The sequence below is a fragment of the Micropterus salmoides genome, unplaced genomic scaffold (assembly GCF_014851395.1).
Source record: "Micropterus salmoides isolate LMB-PRFRI ecotype aquatic unplaced genomic scaffold, ASM1485139v1 Ms_hic_scaffold_1576, whole genome shotgun sequence".
Classification (NCBI taxonomy): Eukaryota; Metazoa; Chordata; class Actinopteri; order Centrarchiformes; family Centrarchidae; genus Micropterus; species Micropterus salmoides.
Window position 1 is genome coordinate 1309 of NW_024040681.1, and position 7559 is coordinate 8867.

Genomic DNA, 7559 nt, shown 5'->3' on the forward strand with positions numbered 1-7559 from the left:
AAAAGTCATGAGTCAGGTCAGCAGTCGGGAAGAGAGGTATACATTTGAATAGTTTGTTTTTATAATTGTTTTGTTTTGTTTTTTGTATGGACCTAAAAGTGAAGAAACAAAAAACAGACCAATATTTCCATGAATCAAAAAAAACTAAAATAACTGTCCAATTTTGTTTAATTTTTTTTGTTTCTCTGTTTGAAGAAATAAACTAAGTAAAGACAGACAGGTGGGTCAGGTGACCCGTAAGTAAAAGTAAATATAACAAAATATATGAATTTCTTGGGGGGACTTTTACAGGCCTGTCGGTCTTGAGAACCTTTTTGGCTTCAAAGTCAATGTTCTGCAGCCATGCCAGAATACAGGGGTGAGGTTGAATGATGATGATGATGAAGGTACAGTGTAAAAACATTGAGCACAGCTGGTGACTATGACTGGGTTTCTGACAAGAACAAACGTCTCGGGTTACGTATGTAACCCTGGTTCCCCGAGAAGGGGAACGAGAGACTGCGTCGGTTACGACACTATGGGAACGAGATACCCACTAAACCGTGCCGAAAACCCCTCCTGCCCCTGTGTGCAATAAAGTGGCACGACTAAGAGGAGAGCGCACGAGTGCCAGGTGCCGAAGGAAGGTCAAGACTGTAAAACCGAATGAATGTGTGCGGAGTGGCCCACCCAGCCGCTAAACAACATCCTGCAAGAGGCCCCGGAAAGGAGGGCTCGAGAGGCCGCCTTGCCTCTGGTAGAATGAGCCCTCACAGCCACAGGTGAAGGCAAACCGCGCACCTGATAGGCCAGGGAAATAGTCTGAACAATCCAGTTGCTAATAGTATGTTTGGATGCAGGGAGCCCGGCCCTGGGAGACCCAAAACACACTAGCAGCTGGTCAGCCTTCCTCCAACGGGAGGACCTCAGAGTGTAAATACTCAGTGCTCTGACAGGGCAGAGCAGATTAAGTCTCCCGTCCTCCGCCGTCACATGAGGTGGAGGATGAAATGCCTGCAGCACTGTGGACCCTGCCGCACAAGAAGGCACTTTAGGGATGTATCCTGAACGAGGGTGCAGGATAGCCCTAATATTCCCCGGGGCAAACTCCAGGCTTTGGAGCTCAGGAGGTTCTCGACTGCTCCGGCTGTTAGACCCGCCTCTAGGTACTGTGCCCCCTCAGGGGCCAGACCCACAGTCGCCATATGGCGGGGCAAGGGTGAAGAACCCAGCCCTGCGCCTGGGACAGCAGGTCTCTCCTCAGAGGGACCCGCCACGGCGGGCCGTCCAGGAGCGACATGATGTCCGAGAACCACACCCGGGTTGGCCAGAACGGGGCTACGAGCAGTAGGCCGACATAGTCCTGGCGGACCCGCTCCAGAACCCCGGGAGCAGAGCGACTGGGGGAAAAGCGTACAGACGTAGCCTCGGCCACGAATGTACCATGGAGTCCAGACCCAACGGGGCTGGAGGAACGAGAGAAACCATAGCGGGCAGTGCGTAGTCTCTTGAGACGCAAACAGATCCACGTCTATGGGGCCGAACTCTTCGCACAAGAGCTCCACCACTTCGGGGTGAAGACTCCATTCCCCGGGCCTCAGCCCCTGCCTCAACAGCAGGTCTGCTCCCTGATTCTGCGTCCCCGGGAGATACATCGCCCTGAGCGATAGTAACGTCTGCTGGGACCACAGGAGGATCTGACGCGCCAGTCTGTCCAGAGGGCGCGAGCGCAGACCACCCTGGTGATTCAGATAGGTCACCACCGCTGTGTTGTTGTCCTCGGAACGAACCAGGACGTGGTGGCCTTGGAGATCGGGCAGGAAACTCCTTAGAGCCTGGAACACCGCCAACATCTCAAGACAGTTGATATGCCACTCGGATCGATGCACCTGCCAGGATCCCCTTGCAAAGCGGCCGTCCATGACCGCGCCCCAGCCCGTGAGGGAGGCGTCTGTCGAAAGAACCAGCCGGCGACAAGACCCTCCCAGCACGGGCCCCTGGGACAGGAACCAAGTTTCCTTCCAAACTGATAGGGAACGAAGACACTTGCGCGTAACCCAAACCAGACGGAGAGGATTCCCCTCGGGGAAAAACCCTTGTTCCTTAGCCACCACTGCAGGGGTCTCATGTGCAGCAGTCCAGATGGTATTACGCTGGACGCAGCCGCCAGGAGACCCAACACTCGTTGAAAGTGTTTCATAGTGATGGCGAGGCCTAACTTCACCCCTTTCACGGCAGCCAATATGGTGTCGACACGTGCCGGAGACAATTGTGCCCGCATCGTTGTCGAATCCCATGCAACCCCTAGGAACGTAGCTCGTAGGGTGGGCGCCAGCACGCTCTTCTTTGCGTTGAGCCTCAGCTCTAAACGCCGCAGACGAGCCAGAACGACATCTCGATGCCGAACCGCCAACTCTCGAGACTGGGCTAGGATGAGCCAGTCGTCGATGAAGTTGAAATCCGGATGCCCCGGAGCCTCAGCGGGGCCAGTGCTGCATCCATACACTTGGTGAATGTGCGAGGGGAAAGTGCCAGGCCGAATGGAAGAACCCGATACTGGTAAGCCACACCCCCGAAGGCAAACCTCAGGAACTTCCTGTGAGAAGGACGGATGGAGACCTGGAAATAGGCGTCCTTTAGATCTATCGTGACGAACCAATCCTCAGATTGGATGTGCGTCACGGTGGCGGGGATGATGAGCATCTTTAACCTGAATCTCCTCAGAGACCGGTTAGAACCCGCAGATCCAAAATAGGGCACGCAGCCCTCCGTCCTTCTTGGGGACTATGAAGTACCGGCTGTAGAACCGGCGTCTCTGTCTGGGGGGGAGACACGTTCCACGGCCCCTTTCCTCAGCAGAGTACAAACTTCCTGTCCCAACACCGGACCTTGCTCCGGGCGGACCACAGTCCAAACCACCCCCTCTCTTCTGTTGAATTTGGAGGGCGGGTTTTGAACTGTAGTCGATACCCATCTATGGCAGTGCGCAGGACCCGCGGAGAAATGTTCGTCAGACTCCGCCAAGCGTCTGCAAAGTCTGCCAACGGAACCAGCCCCTCGGGGCTGGTGGTCGGTGTCTCGTGTGATCTTCTGGTGGACCCCTGAAGCCCCAGAACGGCAGGGGGGAGCCGCCGAAGATCCACGGTGAGTGAGTCGGGATTCCGTCCGCCTGCAGACCCTCGGGGCAGGCAGTACGGCGCGGACTCGATGGTGGCAGGTGCGTCCTGAACGTGTAAACGGCGGGATAACATCACCTGTTGCCACGGCGGAGGGGACCTCGGTCGGCCTCCGGGGGGGGGGGGGGGGGGGTGCGGGAGGGGAGAAAGACTCCCCTACCCCGGTCTTCCCTGAGCTCCGTCGGGACTGGATGACGGTCCTCAGATCGCGTCTCTCAGACGGCTGAGGGTGAGAGCGCCGTCTCGCTGCCCCAGCTCCTCGGGGGGCCCCCGAGAAGCGACACTCTGCTTCCTCTCCTCTCCGTAGGAGCTCGTAGAGGGAAGGGACCTACGCCTGGCAGCCTCAGCTGCCTTGGGTCCAGACTGGCAAGGGAGGTACTGGCGGAACGCTTCGCACTGCGTCTAACGCTTCGTGGTTCTGCGAAGCTCCGCCAGATCTTCCTCGGAGGGACCCCCCCTCTGAACCATCTCCTGTAGCAGGTTGGCTTGGTAGGCTTGAAGCACCGTGGTGTGCAAGCTCGCACCTGCCTGGCCCGCTGCCATGTACGCCTTCCCCACGAGCGTGGATGTGGTGCGACATGGTTTGGATGGTAACGCCGGCTTCTCCAGGGAGGACGCAAGTCGAGGGGAGAGATAGCTCGCAAGCTCATCCTTCACCCGAGGCATCCTCCCATAACCACGGTCCCTAACCCCCATCACATTACTGTAGTTCAGTGATCGGGGTGTGGAAAGCCATGTAGAGAAGGGTCTGCCCCATGATTAATCAGTTCATCATGTAATTTCTTTTCAGGAATGAATGGCAGAGACCGGCGTGGAGGTGGCGTGTGGTGCTTAAGAAACCTTTCATCAAGCTACCACTAGCCTGTGGTGTCTGCTCCTCTGTTCTCTTTTTGTTTTGGTTTTTTTCGGCCAGTTGATGTTGAGCTTGGCCACGGCTCTAGTCACCACCTCCAGCAGCACGTCATAGTCGGGCGCGGCCAGATGACGCCGCCCCGACACCCGGAAGTCATCGTCCACTGCGCTGAGCACGTCCGCCTCCTCGGAGTCGGATTGCTGCAGCGTCTCCGGATCCAAACCGCGAGCGGGAGAAGCCGAGAACGGGCTCCCGAACGAGGAAAGGAAGCGTCGCAGCCAGCGGATGAAGGTCGGGAAAAAGCCTCAGCCGTCCCGAAATCCTCCGACAGATCACGCTGTGAACCCATGAGTGAAGCTGCCGGGCTGCCTCAGCGGCCGCAGGGCCCGCGCCACGGGGAAAACACATCCGGCCATCCTCGGAAAGAGAGCCATGCTGTACCTCAGTACCCGCATGGAAAGGGCTTCGCAACGGGCGCAGGCAGCCCCCTCGAGAGCTGCCCGTGCGTGCTCCTTCCCCAAACATGAGACACACATCTCATGAGAATCTCCATCCGTGATGTACCGAGGGCAAGAAAAAACACACCTTCTGTACATCTGGTTGCCGGACATGCTGGTAGACTTCTTCTTCAGGTAAGACACACTGCTTGTAGGACTGGAGCTTTCTTAAAACAACATACAGAGCCTGCTGAATAGAAAAAAGCTAATGATGAGTGTGTACAGGTGTGCTTTATACTCCTCCGGTTATTCTGTCACACCTTACCGTTCTAGCAACAAGCCAATAGGATTGGAGTGATTTCATTCACGTTCAGACCTGCTTCGCCTAGAGGCGTTCCCATAGTGTCGTAACCGACGCAGTTCGAGTTCCCTCGAAGGGGAACCACATGTCTCTATTTTTCAATTGTCCTTTATTTATTGCCACATGATCATATGTTGTTCATCATATGTTTATAGATGTATATTTGTTTGGTAAATTATATACAAATACCAAGTTAATACATGCTGTCTATAAAAGACTAAATTGGCAAAAGATGTGATTTGTCTCTCAGTAAGTGTCACCACTGTGCCTCTGCACAACCTGGTCGGTTTTTCAATTTGAGCCTCAACATAAACTTTATTTCCTGTTAACTATGTGAGAAAACCACAAGAGAACGAGTGACACACAAAGAGGAAGGAGGAGGGTTTTACTTGGTGTGACTGGTGAACGTTAATGTGTTGATCTCAGATGGCCGAGAGTTAAAATGGAGAAATCATCTTTACCGTGGCTGCTAGGTAAGCAAGAATCTACTTAATGTGTGAATGTTTGTCTCCACGTTGTCTCAAAGATTAGGTCCAAAACATTTCTGGTGATTTTGAAAGCAACAGCGAGTTATAGAGTGAACAACATGAATACAAAGACAGAAATCAGCCAAACAGATCGTGTACATGTTAACTGCGACAACAGAGCAGGAATTTCAGTGTTGTTTGATAATATGACAGCAAAAAGCAACACAAACATTACAGCAAGTGTTCATTGCAATTGTTAACAGTAGTTATTCCTACAGTATATCATAAAATAGAAGAAAGAGGTTGAAAGCATGTAGAAAAGTTTTATACAGAAAGGTATTTACTATCCTGAAGTGCTACAGAAGAGAAAAGCACACACATGCCAAGCTCGGACCAGAGGATGACTATTTAAAACACAATTATTAAGAATTTAACAAAGGAAAAATACACAAAAACAAACAAGTTAAAACAGGGTTTATTCATTTATTGGCACCTTAATTGTTTATAAAATTGACAGTGGCAAATACTCCGGGGCCAAAGCTGCTCAGTGTGTTTCCAGAATCCTCCAGTACGCTTTGTTCCACCTGCTGAGCTCCTCCAAGCTCTCAGTCCTCCTTCTGGCCGCCTGATGGTGAGAAACAGTAACCTTAAATGACCGAGTGGTGACAGCAGTCAAGGAGTCAAGTAAATTGTACGCTTCACAGTGCTTGGATCAGTCCTTTGGCTAACTCGGCTAAGCTTGTCTTTATATAAGAATAAACACAACAACCAAATATAAAAGCAAATAAACTAAATAACTAAACGTGCAAAACTAAAAACAACTCAAAATCCACTCAAGACAAGCAACTAGACCAGTAACTATTAAGTCTTTAATTGTAATGTGCCACACAGAGGCAAAACAGGAAATGGAGGTCTCTTCTGAGGCTGTCTTTAACTATCCTAAAATCCATCTATCCACCCTACACACAAGGGAAACAGGCTTCAGCTCAGCTATCCAACTCTCTGGAACAAAGTAGATAATGCGTAGGAGAGGCCCCAACGCCATCTTTCACTCCTGCTGCGTCTTCCTTGAAGGTTCCATGTCCTGACTGCTCTGTTTGGGGAAATTGAACTAAATAAAAATTGTATGTCTCCTTAATAAAATACAATTTGTTATTTCCAAAGCTAATATCAATGTGTGGCTGTTGTTCTGTTTTGTAGAAAGCACAGATGTCTTGTTTCATGTAAAACCTCAAACCAACCTGAGTGTGTTTTCTCTTTAGTTCTGACCTCACTGCTGAGCTGCACAACAAACCAAGGTGAGCAAACTTCTTCTGTCACTGCCAAAGCTGTCCAGACTGCAACACTGAGTGGCTAAGAGATAATGAATAAAAAAACTCATGTAGCCTCAACCAACGTTATAAGTATGCAGAAAACATTTGGGAAAATCAAATCAGTGGGATTCGGATTTCTTCTCTGAAACTCAGCGACTGAAACACAGAGATCAGTTCAGCAGGGAAGAAGTGAGAAAGTAGGAATATGAGGAATGTGGAGAAAATTAATGCAAATGTTCTCTCTAACCACATCTTTCTGTCTCTTCCTCCAGCCTCTCTGACTGTGAGTCCCAGCAGCTCTCAGCTGTTTGAAGGACAGTTTGTCTCTCTGAGCTGTGAGGAGGACGACAGCTCTGCTGGATGGACGCTGAGGAGGAACACAACCAGAGGAACCAGGACTCAGTGTGACGACTGGGGAGGAGAACCAGCTGGTTCTTCCTGTGACATCAGCTACATCGCTGCATGGGACAGTGGAGTTTACTGGTGTGAGTCCAGAGAGGGAGCAACCAGTAACACCATCAACATCACTGTCACTGGTAAGATCAGACTGTGGAGTTAGTGTTGATGAAGCTGTGTGTAAATGATGAAATGCTGTAGTTTGTCTCTGTGTTGAGGTGGACCAGTGATCCTGCAGAGTCCTGTCCTCCCTGTGATGGAGGGACATGATGTCACTCTGCACTGTAAAACAAGACCCCTCCCTCCAACCTCCCAGCTGGTTTCTATAAAGATGGCTCCCTCATCAGGACTGAGCCTACAGGTCACATGACCATCCACCATGTTAACAAGTCTGATGAAGGCCTCTACAAGTGTAACATCAGAGGTCGTGGAGAGTCTCCATCCAGCTGGATCTCTGTCACAGGTGAGGAGGTTACCTTTGATTTCAGGACTTATTTCATCCACAGATTCATCTGATCAGGTGGATTCTCTTTACAGGTAAACCTACAACCTCAGCCCCGCCCACATCTGCAAACCA

General features: G+C 51.3%; 1 long non-coding RNA gene across 1 annotated transcript; it reads left to right on the top strand.

Annotated features, from left to right (window-relative positions):
* The first annotated feature begins 6420 nt into the window (after positions 1-6420).
* LOC119904824 lies at positions 6421-7261 on the top strand. The gene is made up of 3 exons (XR_005444749.1): positions 6421-6571; positions 6859-7122; positions 7201-7261. It is a non-coding gene; the product is annotated as an uncharacterized LOC119904824 (long non-coding RNA).
* The last annotated feature ends 298 nt before the right edge of the window (positions 7262-7559 follow it).